At 37.7% G+C, this 19,501-nt stretch overlaps 1 protein-coding gene across 1 annotated transcript in view; it reads right to left on the minus strand.

The window, feature by feature from the left end:
• Window positions 1–19,501, minus strand: part of LOC133531279 (uncharacterized) — a 115,402-nt gene that overhangs the window by 68,913 nt on the left and 26,988 nt on the right. The gene's annotated exons all lie outside the window — the stretch shown is intronic.

Here is a 19,501-nt window from a genome sequence, read left to right on the forward strand (position 1 = left end):
GGTCGCTAATTTCGTGTCCGGCCACTGTCCGTCTGGTCCAACGGGTTAAGACGCGGACTGCTAAACGAGTGTTACGAGTTCGAATCTCGCCCGGTGACTAACTTTTGTTTTTTTTTTTATATGTTCAAGTTTATATATAATTTTTAAATTTTTATTGTTTTAGACAAGTTTCATTTAGTAAAAAATGTAGTTAAGATTATCACCTATACACCACCATATTACAATAAATAGTTATAACCGAGCAAAGCTCGGTCGCCCAGTTATATATAAAATGCGGAAGCACCGCTTTAACAACCTATTTTTACGTTATTAGATTTTCTGTGACTTATCATCATGTAAAAAATTTAGTGCAGAGATATTTCGAATCTTTTGAGTGAGCGTGTTGTCGCCTTCCTGATGCCTATGCCTATTACTTACTTATTTATTATTCATATTCATATGTTTACTTTAGTCCTCATTGTGTTACTAAGTTAATTAGTGTATTAGTTACTTCCAAATTCTCCCTATTAGTTAAATAAATAAATATTATAGGACATTATTACACAAATTGACTAAGTCCCACAGTAAGCTCAATAAGGCTCGTGTTGAGGGTACTTAGACAACGATATATATAATATATAAATATTTATAAATACTTAAATACATAGAAAACACCCATGACTCAGGAACAAATATCCATGCTCATCACACGAATAAATGCCCTTACCAGGATTTGAACCCGGGACCATCAGCTTCGTAGGCAGGGTCACTACCCACTAGGCCAAACCGGTCGTCAAAGTAGTAGTAGTAGTTATAATTTGTATTCGCTTTGTTACAAGCTTTTATTTAACTTGCCCTGTTAGTATGTATGGGACAAATCTTGCAAGTTAAATTTGACCCACTTCCCGGTTTCCCATGAAGATGAAAATTTGCATACATATGTAAGTCGGTTGACAATGCAATATAATTGTAACATCAAGCTGATCTGATGATGGAGACAGGAGGTAGACATAGGAACTCTGTGATAAAACAGCGCAACCTAATTGTGTTTGGGGTTTTCTCGATGAGTATTAGTTGCCTGTGGAGAAAAAAGTACAGTCAGCGGTAAAAACTTGTACCAAAAATTAATTTTTTGCCAAAAACTTATTAGAACATCGTCTTAGTCTTTACAAAGGATATTCGAAATTATAGGTACCTTATTACATCGTCTTTTCCCAATAACCAAAAATGTTATAGTTGACTTCAGATTGAGATAGTTTGGAGGTGTTTTAATTTAAGGTAATGTATTTTTTTTTCTTATATGCATGTTAATTATAAGATGTGTTTTGAAAAGATGTGTCTCGCCGAGTTTCTTGCCGGTTCATATTGGGATACCCTCCTCCAATGAGGGATTTAAATCTTCTCGGGGCAGAGGTGTAGGATTAGAGCCGGTGTAGCTTTATTTTACGTTCATAAGCGCATTGTAAGATGCCTACTTGAATAATAAACTATCTTTATCTTCAGGTATATTTGCCTTTTTTACAGAAAAATGCCCCCCAAAATAAAACTTTCAGTGCTTTCTTTGGAGTAGAAAGTCTTCCTGATTACCTCAAGGTGAGACGAGTTGAATGAAACAAGTAATTTTTTTGGTAAGATGAGTTTCTAATGAGCAATGAGGATTGTTATATTTGTTATGCATAACTTGTGAAAATGAAAATATAAATACAATTGTCATGGGCGCCGTCAGAATTACTTTCAGGGAGGTGCATTATAAATGGAATAGAAGAATCGATGCACTCATTTATTTTTCTTGTGTTAAATAGTTCCGAGTTATGCTAACAAAATCATTGCAGACTCTCTATCTCTTACAAACTCTAATGCTGGTGCAGACGCATAAAAAACATGTATTTTTTATATATTTCTTTCCTGCCAGGGGGGTGCAAGTACACCCCCTTGCACCCCGCTGCCGGCGCCCATGACAATTGTAGCAGGAAGCGAGTAAAGATTATCAGAAAACGCTGTTCAAAATAATATAGGCACGGTGGAATATATAAAAAGTATTTATGCAAACTTGGCAGAAGATTACAACACTAGACCCTACTCATAGTGTTGTGTTCCTGCCGGTGAGTAAGGTTGCCAGAGCTCAACGAGGGGGGGGTCGGGTTTGGGGTCGGCAACGCGCATGTGACTCCTCTGGAGTTGCGGGCGTACATAGGCTACGGAGACTGCTTACCATCAGGCGGGCCGTATGCTTGTTTGCCGCCGAGGTAATAATAATAATAAAATGCTTTATTGCACACTACAAAAAAAAAATGGTACAAAGTATGTAAAGGTATAAATATGTAGGTAACAACAGGCGGACTTATCGCTAAACAGCGATCTCTTCCAGACAACCTCCAGAGGTAGTATAAAAAAAAAAAGATTGCATACACATCCCTATTGGCACAATAACCTACCATGGTCCAAATCTATCATGTCTCACCTCAAAAACGTGTTTATTGAAAGTTTTTTTTCATCATCACCACCATTTTCCCCCCACGGTATCGGGTATTTATTTAAGAGGCTGTCAACACCCAATGTCCTTGAAATTGATGTTACTTAAACAGTTTTTTAAGAAAGACTATTTGTTTTAGTCAAGTAAGTAAAATATATGTTTATATTGATTATATTTCACAGACCGTGGTTGTACTTGATACATGACTGAACGAAATCGGCTCGATAGAAAATAATTGCAAAGATTGGTCTTCAAATCACAATTAAACGGTTCTATGTCTTTATTGTTTTGAGTTATGGGTCTGCAATTAAAATCACAATTTCAAAACATTTACATCTAAACCGCTGACGAGTAAAATATTACAATAATAATCCACTTTTTTTTATTTAAATAATTTTCTTATTATTCCCTTGCCCAGGCCCAGTAACATGCGACAGTGCTATCTCATTTACTCCGATACAAATAGACAGTGTGCGCGCTTTAGGTATTGACAGCCTCTTAAGCAAACAAGCAGAATCACAGACAAAATAGAAACGCAACCCACCTAGCAACACTGAGACCACAGCGACCTCCGACCGCTCGCCGGAGCGTCTCGCCCGTGACACCTTTACCATTAAGTTCTTTGAGGCAAGTAGCGCAAGGTTTTAGTGAATAGGTTCAAGTACAAAAAACTTGCAGCGAATGTTGGCGAAAACTGCTTTTTTAATACATTTGCTCAAAAAGCGCTACTTTACGTAGCTGTTTCGCGTGCGGAAAGTTGGATTTCGCGAACTAGTGCTTTTTACTTTTCCACTTGTTCCAATTCATGACTTTAAAGGTCGTAATCAACATAAAAACCTACTGTTAATGTACCTATTTTGCGTGAAAAGTACTATTATTCTAACTTTTTTTTCCTTTACCTTTCAGTGTCGATCCATTTAAGTATTTGGGGGGCATTTTTCCATTGGAGATTTCATAGCGTTAGTATAGACATTGACAACCAAACTTGAACCCTAGGTGGGTCAAATATTCAAGTCAGTGGCCGTACATGTGAGATATATTGAAATTTAACTACCTACAATTTCAATGCCGGCAAGATTCCACAATAATATACATTATATACAATCAAAATGTAATAAAACGGAGACAACGGCCTCCAGATTGTACAGCGCACCTTTATGCGGGTAAAGGACCTTTTTGTAAACAAACCTCTTTGTTTTTACACCTCACTGTCGCACTGTACCAAACCATCGTATCTCCACATGGAGATCACAATGACATACGGCGTTTTGAAAGTTATAAACACGCTAACATATTTTGCAACATCGTTCCACTTAATGTTTTTATAATAGAATATGTTTTTCTGAAAGTAACATCCGCTATGATATCAAAAGAGCTTGTATATATACCAATTTCTTAAGGACATACGCCTTTTTCATAAGTTACACCAACTATCGCCCCGTCCGTATTTTACAAAAGGTCACATCTACACACCAGTATCTAAAACAATTACGACCTTTCCAATGTAACACCAACTGTTCTACTATAATTTACAAAAGGTCGTGTCTTTATATGAGTTCTACAATGCCATACGTCGTTTTGAAGATGGAAGTGTGTGGGCGCCATCTGTGCGCCAGGTGGCGATAACATAAAACGTGGTATAAGCAAAAACTAACGAATGTAAACTGTAAACACCTGGGGAATTGATAGGAATCTTACAGTTGGGTCAAAAAAACTCAGTCTTTCATGTAGACACTGCTAAATAAATAGACTTTAAAATGAATGTGCGCAGGTCGTCAAAAAACCTCGAAATTCGTGTGACGTAATGAATGGATGAACCCTTAAAGGTATTATTAGCGATATTTTCTTAGTTTCATTCTTGAAGCAAATTACCAATTGAAAAAATTGCTGCATACCACTTTTGTATGAAAAATTACTCGCGCGTATAAGCCTAATTTCCTTGTTGTATCCTTAGAGGCAAGGAAACCTACTACCCAACTCGTAACATATTACGGAAAACGCCCGTTTTCCGTAGCTTTGGATATGTTGTGAGTAAATTATTTGAATTCCAGGACATTTCCTCCTAAGTATTTCCTCGTGCAGCTGCTGTTTTGATGCGAGAATTCTCAGATTTTAAAATGATTTAAGAAGAGAATCGTCTCGATGACGGGCAGGCTGAGTGGCAGTACCAACAGCAACAGCATTCTGGAGGTAATTGCAGATAGGCTTGATAATCCTATACTGCCGCATTGGATTCGCCAAGTTATGGGATTTTTGAAATTTAGAAAATAGGTTAGGTTTATTGTAATATTATATTAAGTACAAAATTAACATTAGTTCTTAAGAGGCTGTCAATACCTAAAGCGCGCACACTGTCTATTTGTATCGGAGTAAATGAGATAGCACTGTCGCATGTTTATTTTATATTTTTCTTACTTGACTAAAAAAACTGTTTAAGTAACATCAATTTCAAGGACATTGGGTGTTGACAGCCTCTTAAGTTATACTAACAAATATGGATGGTTGTAAATCTGAAATATTTTCAATTCAATTCAATTTAATCAATTCAATGATCAAACTTTGTATTGAAATGAAAGATCGTTCGGGCAAGTGTGGGCAGCAATCAATCAATTATAGTGGCTGCAACGTAAAAACATAAGATATTTATTTATTTATTTAATCTTTATTGCACAATACATGAAGGTACAAATGGCGGACTTAATGCCTTAAGACATTCTCTACCAATCAACCAATGGGTTTAAACAGAAAGATTAAGTAGGTGCAGTATCTTTTGTCTTGTGTTTTTTGTTTTTTAGTGGATATTAAGGCAGAATAAGCAAAATTATTTCCATTTTGGATCCCACAGGCATGCTTTCATGAATCTCTTATAACGCTTAGGATTCCTTTTAATAATCTTTCGCTTCGTTCAAGATTCGATACTAATATTGCTATATATCCCTTGCTGAAAATATTTTTGGACATTTGTTACACAGTCTATTCGCACTTTGTCGTCTGTTTCTATATTTTCAGACGTGACCGTACCCTAATGTAGAAAGTCAGAGTTCAACTTCATCAAGATAGTTATTAACTTATTAGATAACTTTTGGGGCAGTTAACATATTTAAATAAAAAAAATCTCATTATCAAACATTAATTATCGTGATAATTATCTTTTAAACTGTGTAGGGAGCCTTTGTATGAGCGGAGCCAAGGCAAACGTCCTGCAGGCCGTGTCGTACGTGCGGTCGTCGCTCCCGGCGCGTTGACATTAAAAACATAAACACCACAAGAAAGCTTTTTATTTCACAATCCGCCTGCGTCTGCGTCGATCTTTGTCGAAAAGGCGATTTAACAACAGAGGACCTACTGTGGAACTAAAATCGGAATTTCGTTATCGGCCTCTCTATTACACAAATATGGAAGAGCGATAGAGGCAGAGAACAAGATTTCGACTTTCGTTTTTCGCGGTAGGGACTTAGATGCGTAAGTGCACGGCTAGGACAAATACGAAGTGTAGACTCCGTCTAAGCACCGACGTTGTCAGAACAAAGTGTGGCAGTGTCTTTATACTCTATGTCTGTCTCTATCGCTGTTGAATTTTTCGAATGCCAGGACGCATGCAAATAGACGAATTTCGATGTTTGCGGTTCCCTGAATGGCTGGCGTCCAACGAAGCGTCGTACAGGGCGCGCGGCGTGAAACTGATCTGTGCCATTGTGAATATAGGAATGTCCAATTTGGCTAGATTAATAAATAAAATGGCATAACAATCACGGAGCGTGACTGTACCTGACTTATGGAATTATACTTGTAAACTCCATAGAACGTCACTGTATGTACTCCTAACTCGTTCAAAAAGGACGCTCTTTAGGAGGATTGACTATAAATATAAAAAACTCGTTTGCCTCCTCTACCATAAAAAAAAAAACAAAAAAATATATATTATGTACATTACCATGCAAACATCCACCGAAAATTGGTTTGAACGAGCTCTAGTAAGTAGTTTTTTTAATACGTCATAAATGGTACGGAACCCTTCATGCGCGAGTCCGACTCGCACTTGGCCACTTTTTAGGGTTCCGTACCCAAAGGGTAAAACGGGACCCTATTACTAGGACTCCGCTGTCTGTCCGTCCGTCCGCCTGTCACCAGGCTGTATCTCATGAACCGTGATAGCTAGACAGTTGAAATTTTCACAGATGATGTATTTCTGTTGCCGCTATAAGAAATACTAAAAAATACGGACCCCTCGGTGGGCGAGTCCTCTCGCACTTGTCCGTTTTTCTGCAATTGCAATACAAGCTTGGTATTAGAATTGTAAAAGAGTTCCCAATCCCAAGTGACGTAAATGTTTGTCAGAACACAAAATACATCTTGTTTCTTGAGTTTTCTGAATACGAGTATTTCACACCAAGACAATGCAGGCGTAGCAGATGGTGAAAAAAAGCACCTTGATGTGGGTGGGCAACTGGGCAATGTATCTCTAAAATGGTGGCATATTTATTATTAAGCTACCTGAGTTTAGATACATTTTATTCGAATAGTTCGAAGCCTGCTGTTTTTGTATGGTTATAAAAAATCTGCAGTTGCTCTTTCAAAATTCGTGAAGCAAAAAAAGGGTACAAAAACGCGCATACCTGCGGCGGGTCAATAGAAGATCACTGCAAATTACGGTCAAGGAATTTGATTGAATCTGTGTTACCTGGTATCTTGTCAAGTTGTCAGTGACGATCAGAATGAAAACCACGAGGGATCTCATATTATTATTATCAAATATCGTTAAGTTGCAGATGCAGTTAGTGTTGGTAAGGGGGCGTCCATTAATCGCGTCATATTGTATAGGGGGGGGGAGGGGGTCAGCAATAAATCACCAATGATCACCACAGGGGACGGGGGGGTATGGACACGTATCACGTGTATTTTTTTTTTCATCTGTGCTATACTGTATTATAGTCAATAAAATAAAAATAATAGTTAGGTTCATTTGTTAGAAAACTGTTCTTTAGTTATCGAAAAAAATACACGTCATATTGGATGGGGGGGGGGTCCTGAAAATATCACCAAAGATCACCATGGGGGAGGGGGGGGGGGTCTAAAACAAGCCAAAAACGTATGACGCGATTAATGGACGCCCCCTAACCCTTCGTATACTTAGACACAGATCCGTGGGAATTGGCTACTTGACAGATTTTTGTAAATACTGTCAATCGATCTTAATTTTCCTGAGGATCAAATGTCTATATAACACCAAAGGTCAGAAATGAGATTTAAAACTGACGCTTGAAACGCCTCAAACAAAATGATATTCTATTGTGACGTCACATTACATGTCATAAATGTATGGAAGTTCAAGAAAATTGCTGTTTTGACCCTGAAATATTGCGTTTATGTGTGTAGTTGTCATACAATTTGTTTTTCAATAAAATGTAAGGAATCGAACGGAAAAAAGTTTTAGTCTTTATCTTTTTATAATCTCAATATGTCTGTCTAAATTCCACTTTTTTATAATGGATGGCTCATTTTATATCCATTTAGCTAATTTTTTGTTATAATATTCAACATGTGTCAAGTACCCAATTTAAATCTATTGTTTTAAATGTCAAGGACACTTTTTCAATGATCAATTTTGACAGACCGCATACAAGGGATTAAGACTAGAGTCCTCTGCTTTGAAACGCGACTCAGTTTTTCAGACCCACATAATTAAGTCTAAACTCGAGTTCTTTCCAACTTGTTAGAGACCCGAGTTATTTGTGGAGACTTGAGTCCTTTTCAGAGAACTCTCAATTAATTAAGTCTGTACCGGTCCGGTCGGATCGTATCGTGGCGCGGCATTAAGCGTGCATAACCTAGCGCCAGGTCAGCGGTAGCTACACGAATTAAATCCAATGACAGATTTGACAAACATAATAATAAGATGAATCTCATAATCTCAATCCGTTTTCGATCATGAAAACCATAAAACAAAGTTGACTGAAATACGTAAACAAAAGAAAAACTAATAGTAGCATAATCAGCTCAAATAAAAGGAAGGTGTGTGGGGAATGGTGTCGATTCCATTGCGGAAGGAACAAAAACATTGTGGTAAGTAATAATAGAGTCTTGACTACAGGCAACTTGTTTCCAATCTGCAGGTTTTAGCTATCTGTGAGCCATCCCTGAGCTATGCTGAGACGAACGGACGCGAGAATGCCCGAAAGGAGGAGTATCGCCCCACTGCCTATGTCCGATATATATGTATTTGGCTACTTTGGCCGTCACTACCAAGTTGAAACTGACAGTACTAACAGCAACTGGCCATCGATGGACCCTATACCATTGCAATAAAGTTTATAATCAGGTAACAGTGTAAACGATGGATAAGAAAGACATATCCGGCGATATGCCATATGGTACCGACGCCGGCCATAAGTGCACTCAAGTATACAAATATGGAGTCCAAGCGTCCCTAAAATGAGTAATGTTAACTGACTTTGTCTAAAATCATAAGTTTTATAAATGTTTTCAATTTGAAATGTTTGTATGTAGATATGTAAGTTAATTTTTGTCATGTTTTAAAATAACAACTTTGGTTTAAATATTATTAATTACAAACAAAACTTGGAGCGATCACTAGTAAATGGGAAAGAATATCGATAATTGTGTTTTTGGGGGTGATCCTTTAATTACATCACACGTTTAGGGGGTCATGAAAATGTGACATGTTGTGACAAGGGGGAGGGCGGAGTCACAAACTTTGTGACGTCACTTTAACATCATCAGTAACAGATTTTTTTAAATGATTTTTATTAGTTGTTAAGTTAAATAACGCGTTTTTAGAACGATTAAATCGTTTATAAATTCGTATAATTTTCTCTCCTGATCGGTTTTGTGTTATAAAATTACTAATATTTATTTTTTCAAAAATATTTTGATAAAATATTAGTAACACCTAATTCGAAAAATGTAACGTCACACCACAGGGTTTGTCAAATGTGACCAAGTGTGACAAGAAAAGTGAAAAAATCTAGAAATTCGTGTGACGTAATTAAAATGACCCCTTATTCATATAGGAACTCCCTGCATTTTGCCCCCTACAATCCGATGCCTGGTCTTCACAAAACATGTTTAGACGATCTATTGGCGTCGTTTCGGTTAAAAGTTCATTGGCTCCGGCCATACTTTTTTAAAGCCGCTCATGTCATCCGTCTGTCTTGTCATTTGCAAGGTCACCGGAGCGAGGACGTGGCGGTCACTGAACACATTAGTTGTAGATATTTATATGGTAAAATCTGTACATACAAAGATGAGGCTAGCAACACATGGCGGTTTTCACATTGGATAAGGATATGGACCTGTACTATACTCTGTATATTTAGGTATTTAAAAAAAGTAAACAAAATCTACCCTCAAATAGCTCCTTAAGTCAGTTGAGGGTAGATGAAAACATTACATGATCAAATAATGTAGGTTAAAGTCAGGTCGTTCAGTGACAGATTCAGGCAGTTTTGTATTTGGTTGGGTAACCAATAAATGTTATAATTACCCGAAAATGACCCCGACTAACCACAAAAGACTTGGAGTTGGGCAAAGGAAAGAGAAGGTCGTGCTGCGGCTTCAGGTTCAGGTCAGGCACTGGCGAATAAAAGGGAGAGGCTGGCCGACGGAAAGTTTTATACTTTATCGAGCGATCTTCGACTTAACGTAGGTATTTTATGGGCCCACTCACGTATTTTATTTTAATGCATTTAATGTCTGTGTCCTGTGTCTCACGGAAGTTTTATTACTAAAATACAAATCTTATACAATCATTGAAATTTTCGCCAGCAACGAGAATTCACTTACCTCCATCGAGCACGACCTTCACTGCCACATATTATTTACACATGTAACGTATACATTATTGCACGTATATCCTTCACAACGACTGCGTGACGTCATACATGTGTATAAACTGTCGCCCGCGGTATTTCCGGACCAGTACGACCTTGAAGAAAAGAACGTACCATCCTAGCCTTCTTCGACCCATAAGCAGTTGTTTTCAGTATAAAAAAACACACCATCACGCTCAGAGGTTGTTATGCCATTTAGAGTCTTAGCTAAATTAGTAGTTCAATACTTGCGCTATGGAATGTCCAATTTAGCTAGAACCCTAAATTGCATAACAATCACGGAGCGTGACTGTAAAATTTTTTGTACGCAGGGGTTTCGCACTTGAAACCCCTGTTCCAGGTGGTCATGGGTGACTGTAATTACTTACCATCCGGCGATTAGAGGTCGTCAGCCTCTTATATGTATAAAAAATACAACTCTCCAAAAATCTATCGCGCCGTTCAGCCTAATTTAGCCGTCAAATTTAAGATGACAATATAGTTTCCTCGTCTTCCTTTGTGTTGTCAAGGGAAAACGCGACTATTTATACGCTAACGTTGTGTGACTGATATGATGTGAGACGCGCGGGGCTCCGCTCTTTTTCTTCTTTGTGTGGTCGTCGCCAAGATTAGGCGTATCTCATACGACCGTGTCTGGAAGTCGAATCAGTGTGAGCCGCCCTAGAGACGCAACCTGGCAGCCTTCTTTATTCATATGTTAGGAGCCCATCAACGTGCTCTCTAGCGCCACTGGAAAATAATCGCGATTGTTTAAACGATAGATATTTAAAAAAGAGGACCGCTACGTACCGTATTTTGTATTTAAGTACCTTTTGAATACATCAAACTAGTTTTTATGTTGCTGGGTTCAATATTCGGGGAAATATTCGTGGATAAACGCACAAATGAATGCCCTTCCCAGGATTCGAACGGGATCTCTTGTTTAACCAGGCAGGTCACTATGTGTAGGCTAAGAAATCATTACCATATATCTTCGTAATCTTCACTAAGACAGCACTGAGAGTATTAAATTAGTAATGTAAAGCATGGTTTCAGCGATGGAGGAAGCAAACGCGACCTTGCCGGTTTCCGCGTTGCACGACCTCTGACGACGTTGCCAGGCGGTTTGTTCTTTACTTTTTTGCTATGGACTTGTACATAGTTGCAAACAAGAGTTTAATCGGCTGGTTTTTTTTTTTTTTAATTGAGGGGGGATTTAAATCTTCTCGGGTCAGAGGGGTTAGAGCCGGTGTAACTTTATTTGCAATTCATAAGCGTTATCTTACTGTGTAATGGGTGTATTGCCATACAAGAGGCAGACACACATGGGAATGAAGCGTCTGTTCCCATCTGTGCCCGGCGGGAATAAATAGGAATACATCTTGTAATACGATGCATCCGAGACGGATCTTTATCGTATTTCGTCGTTGCTTTCTTTTTATATTTTATTTTCTTTTTTATTTTATAACATTTGCATACTATTTAAAACAGTTGGAAAAGGTGAAACAAGACTTTGTACTAACACATGTAAATATTCACCCTTTTTCTGCAAATAAATTATTGTTTGTTTGTTTGGGCGACAATTGACTATCGTACAAAATCAACTAAAGCTGTAAATAGTTTTTTAGGGTTCCGTTCCCAAAGGGTCAAACGGGACCCTCTTACTGAGACTTCGCTGTCCGTCTGTCCGTCCGTCTGTAACGAGGCTGTATCTCATGAACCGTGATAGCTAGACAGTTGAAATTTTCACAGATGATGTATTTCTGTTCCCGCTATAACAACAAATACTAAAAACAGAATAATATAAATATTCAAGGGGGGCTCCCATACAACATAATTTTTTTGCCGTTTTTATAAATAACGGTACGGAACCCATCGTGCGCGAGTCCGACTCGCACTTGTCCGATTTTTATAACAACACTATTCTCCTCCTTCCAATTTTGCAAAAAAAAAAACCACTTTCTGGTTCCATCGAACAGAAAAATACCCAGTATACACAGTTTTATTTTATTTATTTATTTAAACTTTATTGCACACATAAAGAAAAATGTACAAATGGCGAACTTAATGCCAAAAGGCATTCTCTACCAGTCAACCATTGGGTCAAACAGAGACATTTGTGTATGTTGGTGCAGGAAAAAATAATAACAAATAATAAGGAAAAAATTAAACGTGAAGTCAAATAATATCAAAAATATATAAATAGTTAAATACTACTACTTATATAATGTATAAAAGATAGACTAATACATATAATTATGTACATATACATGATGGTGAACCTTATTTACACCTCGGCCAGCAAATAAGAAACCCTCAGATCACATGTTTGTCGATAACTCTTTTTAATTCTCAACATCCCCGTACCTACGAGTAATTAAAGTAATTTAGCACGCTTCCTCGCCGCCACACGATATTTCCCGACAACACCTAGGTTTCTCTAACGCGATTGGACTTAATATTTCGACCTTAGAGGTACGATTTCCATGTAACAATCTATAAGTAAGTAGTACTCTTAAAAACCAAGTACAAGTTGGACACGCGCCCTTAGGGTTCCGTACCATAACATATTTCTTTACGAAGTGGACACAATGGACTTGATCATAGGCAGCTTTTTCTGTAACTTGTACAGTCGCCAACAGATATATCGGAGCGGACGAGGTGCTCAAAAATATCTGAACAAGCACTCTAGCGCCTTGACAATAGAGGCGTGTTCAGATATCTGTCAGCACCACGGCCGCTCCGATATATCTGATGGCAATTATAGTACTCAGTAGATAAAGGACCATTTTGTGTTTTATTTTTAAGCAAAATTAAAATTACTGAATGAAAATGTTACATCACGTTTATGTGTTCTTCGATATTGATGATACAATAAAATTAATATTACTTTTTTTTTTAGATACCAAATGTTTATTGTGGACAAATTTTATCCTATACTATAATCCTACCGATTCGTATAATAAAATAGCGAGGGTAAACTTGTATAGTTGGTTCGATTCCCGGGTGAGACAAGCGAATTTTAGAAGATTATTGAATGAAGTTTTGTTTCTTTTCAATAATAAATAATGTTTCCTTTCAGTAAAATGAGCTAACTGAAGGATTTAAAGTAGTTCCCCTCCAGGACACATAGATTTTTTCCATTATTATTACCCACTATAGTGACAAGTGTGTATATTTATTTGGCCACTTGGGTCGTCAATATTTGATGCTGATAGTATGTTTGTATTTCGATCGAAAACAGCGTATATGCATTTGGTGTGTATCAGCCTTTATTGACTAGATAATGTTGACACCACACCTCCGTACACACAGGATGTGAACTTGAGTACGATCGTTATAACTGGCTGATCTATTATCTATTTACAAAGCCATTAGGTCTACGAATGGTCACATAAGGCTGCAAGGAAGTCGGGAGCCGGACGCGTCACGCTCTGGTCTATGGGTTCACCAGAGGGGGTGAATATTTAGTGTTTCTATTGGCTATGTGCGTGGTGGAACTATGGTGTTTTTCGAACAGCGTGGATACAGTGATACAAGTCAACTCAAAACAATTTATAACCTTAAAACGCAAAGTAGGTTTGATTGAGAGAGAAAACAGTACAGAAAGGAAACTTCCTGCAAAGCCGAAGTTTGACAGCGATTCAGGGCCGAATCATGTCCCTGTCTAATGTATGGAACTATCCCTTTCTGCTAATTTAGGTTTGTCAGAATTCAAGTCATTATCTTATCTGTGGTTGTGCACGCAAAGGAACGTGAAGTGCCAACCCTAATAATTGCTCGGAGCAATGCTAAGCTGAACAGAGCCGAGAAAGCCCGAACGCTCTAGTTTCCTTCCCGTGATATTGCTTAGATTTTGAAATTGGGGCAATAGTTTATGTGAAACATACAGTCAGCCTCTTCCGCAGCTGACTGTACACAACTACCTACTTCTTCCTTTCTTCCTCGTTTCCTCATGACTGAGGGTCTCGACCACATGAAATCGTTTTTTTGTGCACCAAGGCTCTCTATTCTGCACGATTTTCCGCCTTCCTAATAATAGGCGCTGTGTAGATCCCTGGCAGGCCTTACAATGTCCACCCAGCCAGGTTGGTGGTTGGTGAATGTCTACTACCCCGTGCCAAACATAATGCGCTTTTCCAAGTTGTCCGGCTCCAGTCTGGTTACGTGTCCAAAGTAACTAAGGACAACACACTACTACCTACATACAATCGTTTTTTTGCCTATACGAATAATAGACTGCTGCCTGCTTCTCATAAGGGTACACTACACATGTTGTCCTATTTAGGGCGCGGTCGGCGACCTCACTACCTGCGCGAGAGACGGCCCGAGACGTCACAAGGTGGGTTTATAGGAATGTACACTATTATGAACTTTATTGTGTTGGAATAAGTAGTAAAATGTTTACATATTTTTAAATTCAATGTGTGGGTCAGACCGATATGTGTTGGGGTTTATAGGTATAATTGTATATGTAAACCAATTATTATTGTACTCATATTATGTTAATCAGTATTGACGATGCATGTTGCAGGTGACTTATATGTGAATAGACATTCTGTTTTGACGAAACCTGAGGTGGATGAGCTTTCTGTAATGTGACAAATCCTGCACTGTGGATCTGACCTGCTACCATGCTGGTATGCTGTTCTTTGGTTAATAAATTAAATACTTATTCAATAGTGTATTGTGTAGTTCATCCCATGTATGCTTTGTGTTATCTCCTCAATAAATAAATAAAATAAATAAAGTACCGATCCGGACGTGGGATCCTCTTTCGCATAGGGCTATACAGCCACGAACGCGAATTGTCGTTACCAGGATGCTGCTTAAAACATCTCACACAGATGAAAAGGCCTCTTATATATATACTACTGATATTATTGCGTTGGTATAAAGATCATATTGAATCTGTGTGGTGCGTGTAGATAAGAAGTTAGTTCGTGTAATATCAAATACCTTGGGCATGTAGTAACCTCTGACTTGAAAGACGATGCTGACATTGAAAGGGAACGGAGAGCGTTGTGTGTTAGAGCGAATATGGTGGCCCGCAGATTTGTTAGTTGCCCAATTGAGGTGAAAAAGACTCTTTTTAGAGCATTCTGTACAACCTTTTACACTTCTAGTGTGCGTGCTATACGCAAAAACAGTACAACACTCTTCGTATACAGTATAACAATGCTGATGCTGATGGGACTACCTCGGTTTTGTAGTGCGTCGGGGATGTTCGCGGAGGCCAGGGTAGACTGTTTCTACACTACAATGAGGAAACGCTGCACATCCCTGGTGCGCAGAGTGCGGGCTAGTTCCAACGGCATCTTGAGGGCGTTTGCGGAGAGGTTTGACTGTCAGTGCCTGAATCACTGTCATATGATTCACGTACTGGTGTCCAAGCCTCTCTAGACTAGGTTAAAATATGAGTAGTAACTAGTGTAGCAAAAATGCTACATAATCAACATCTGTCGGTTTATTTTTAAACTTCTTCTTCTAGTTGTCAGCTGGCTCAGTTCTCTTTCTGTTGTCTCTCTATGCGGTTTCATAATTCAGGCGTTGATGGTTAGATGGCGCTTTTAGCAAAAAAAAAGAAAAAGAAAGCGCCGACCTTTTTTCGTATAATTCCTGGCCGTTTCTAATAAATTAAGTGCTTATTTGCGCTTATTTTGAATTTAAATTTTTATGGAATATTCGAAAAAGAGAAGATTGAAGTTGTTTTTCGGCAGATGGTTTGGTGAATTTGGAGTGGAGAAGTCGTTTGTGTTCCCGGGTCGTTTTAAACCAGTTTTGCAATTTATAGCCAGTTTAATAGTTAACACGAAGTCTTTTTAAGTGCGCATAAATCCACGGGTGGAGAAGCTCCTGGTGACAGTTGACTACCAAAGGCGCGCATAAATCGGCGTTCGAAGAGGAGAGGCCTCTCATAAACAGTTGGTATCCAAAGCCGTGCGCAGGTCGGCGCTAAGCAGTGGTGAAGTGAAGAAACCTCATCGTTATCGCCCGGTCCGTTGCCATACGCGCTAGCAAGGAAGCGACAGGTCTCCAAAGCCGTGCGCAGGTCGGCGCTAAGCAGTGGTGAAGTGAAGAAATCTCATCGTTATCGCCCGGTCTGCTGCCATACGTGCTCGCCAGAAAGCGAGTAAGGCTTACCTCGGCTTGTTTAAAGTCGCCAACTTGTGCGCCATCCATTCTACACGAGTAAACCTGAATCCAGCTGCCGGTACCTTGGCGTGTGCCACATTCATCCCCCTTACCCTGTTTCCACTGAAATATTTTTTTTGTTTTTAAATTTTAACAGTATTATCTAGTTCTAATTATTTCTTGTGTATTTTTGTGTTATATTTTTAATTTGTCCATTTGCAAAAGTTCTTGTTTTACTGCACTAGGTTAAGATATTTGACTTAATTTAATTTAATTTAGTTTGAGTAAAACTTTAATCTTACGTTTTAATATAATAATTTAAATGTAATATGATCCTAAGTTGGGCGAAATAAATGAGTTTATTTATTTTATATCAGGCAAATTTGCTAATGGAATCTGTCTATGTATTTTAAATGTTGAGTGTGTGCTCATACAAAAACAAAATTTTGGACAAAATTAAATAATCAATTGATTGATTAGTAAATGTGCCAGAACTCTGCGGCTGTCTCTTATCTTTTTAATACAATAATAAATAAATATTACACAAATTGACTAAGTCCCACAGTAAGCTCAATAAGGCTTGTGATGTGGGTACTTAGACAATGATATATATATAATATATAAATACATAGAAAACACCCATGACTCAGGAACAAATTTGCCCCAGGACCATCGGCTTCACAGGCAGCTTCACGGATTTATGCAGGTTTCCTCACAATGTTTTCCTTCACCGAATAGCTAGTGGTGAATATCAAATGATACCTTATTATGGAAAGGGTCTGTAACTACCACTACCACAAAACTCCAACGTTAAGTCACCCATGACAATCTGTTTCCCATGTTCAATTTTCCTCAAGGACCCCTACAACAATGCCAATAAGATAAAATCATTCATGGAAGGACTGTTACTCACCCAATGACTCACACATACCACGGCACACTTTTATTAACCATCGGTGTACCTTATGGTCTTAAAAATAAGGTATACATATTGTCAGTTAACTGTGTGCTCACATACTTCACATACCAAGTCTGACACTTGATTCGTCCATTCTTTAACTTTGCTATTTATTTATCTTAATGGCTGATGGAATTTTGTTACTGAAGTCTTGGCTCAGTTTCACTGATAGGGCGCCATATGCCCGTGCGGGAGATTTCTAAAAAACGCATGCCATTAAGAGTTTCACTACTAGTTATACCACCTTACCGCGTGCGGCGAGTCACCGCATGCACTATCGACTTATGAGTTTCATTAGTTATTATACCGCCTGTGGGGTGTACCCGCATCAACCGAGTTATTGACCAATGAAAATAAGCCATTAAGCATAACAAGGTACAAATATTGTACTAATTACCTTGAATGAAGTATAAAAAAAATCATTATCAAAAGGAATATAGTTGTGTTTTGTTTTGTTAAATTTTGAAACATGACTAATTTAATTGCCAGTGTATCTTGTATGGTGGGTTGGTGGGCCACTAAATGTTAAGTTAGGTATACATACAAAATTTCACAAATCTAACATTTAGGGCCTGTTTTACAATGTCCAAATAAAGTATCGGATAGCTAATTAACAAATAAACTAATTGCAAGATAAAAATTCATGCAAAACTTACCTTGTTATCTACCATGAAGCTTATTTGATGAATGTGAAACACCAACAATGACTTTATTCGTCACAGTCAGTCAACCATAGGGCTAAACAGAGATGTAAATAAAAATGGTGCAAGAAAAGTAAGATAATTAAATTATAATATGTACTATGTTGGTACCCTAACATAAGTATCCACTTTTGTATACCATTACATTACCCCCTTATTCATAAACGTGTAATAAAGTTACGATGCCGCTAATAATCGTTTGTCCCTTTCCGACGTATTGGTATGATGGAAAGGGACAAATGATTATTACCGGCATTGTAACTTTAGTACACGTTTATGAATAAGGGGGTTAGTATGACTACATGGTTACTTAAGTTGGGGTACCAAAGGTAACAAAAATTGTGGGAACCCGTTTAGGGGCATATTCAGTTTCATGTTCTGTTGGGCTAAGATGGTCGGCTCTTTATCATTTGTCACCAGTCCTGTCACATTCCAACAAGTATATAAGTGCGAAAGTGACGGGCATAGCGGCAAGTAATGAAAATGGAGCCATACTGCCACCGCTGATTACGAAAAAAAAAATAGAAGAAAAAATATTTAAAAAAAAGTCCTAAACACACCCAGTAATTCAAACAGAAATTGTACATTTCTTACAAGTAAGTATATTTCTTTTGTATTGATTGTTTGAAATAAGATTAAAAAAGGTGGTAAATGGTAACAATTGAGAAGGTTATGAAACACTGTTCTAATGCCACAGAGTAATTCTACTAGGCCATGGTTAAAGACCAGAGACTGTACAGTTAAATACTCTTTAATTATTATTTTTTTCATCATTTATTGTTCCGTGTACAATAAGATGGAATACAATGTCTTTCATTTATGATATTTCCCAAATTCCCAAAAAGGTTATGAAACACTGTTCTAATCCTACAGAGTAATGTACTAGGCCATGGTTAAAGACCAGAGACTGTACAAGATACTCTGTAATTCTTTCATTTATGATATTTCCCAAATTTCCTGTGATGAGTAACTGAACTATGAGATTACATTTTAAGTCTTAAGTGCAAAATACATCATATCATAAGATTACTGGTTATCAGGTTCAGCTAGACTTCTTTTTTTTTATGTAATAGACAAACGACACCGCTATACTTCTATTCCATGGTGACATAAATCTAGTGATTTAAAAAAAACAGGCTTAGAATTAACCAAGAGCTGAATGACTTAGTATATTTGTGTTATCTTTTATTACTACTTGATGAAGATAATAAAAAGTATGACTCATTCATTTAAGTGTTTACAAAACAATTAATAAACATCGTAACGTTTAATTAAAGAAAAATAGCACAAACATTAAACGCAAATATATAATTTTATTTAATGAGCCAAAGTTGATAAACAAGTAATATGTGTCTCACTTCATTCTGCAAAGTAAAAGACTAGTCAAACATACGCATCCAAGCTGTATATTTATTTTATTAGTCAT

Source organism: Cydia pomonella, chromosome 25, assembly GCF_033807575.1.
Source record: "Cydia pomonella isolate Wapato2018A chromosome 25, ilCydPomo1, whole genome shotgun sequence".
NCBI classification, from domain to species: domain Eukaryota; kingdom Metazoa; phylum Arthropoda; class Insecta; order Lepidoptera; family Tortricidae; genus Cydia; species Cydia pomonella.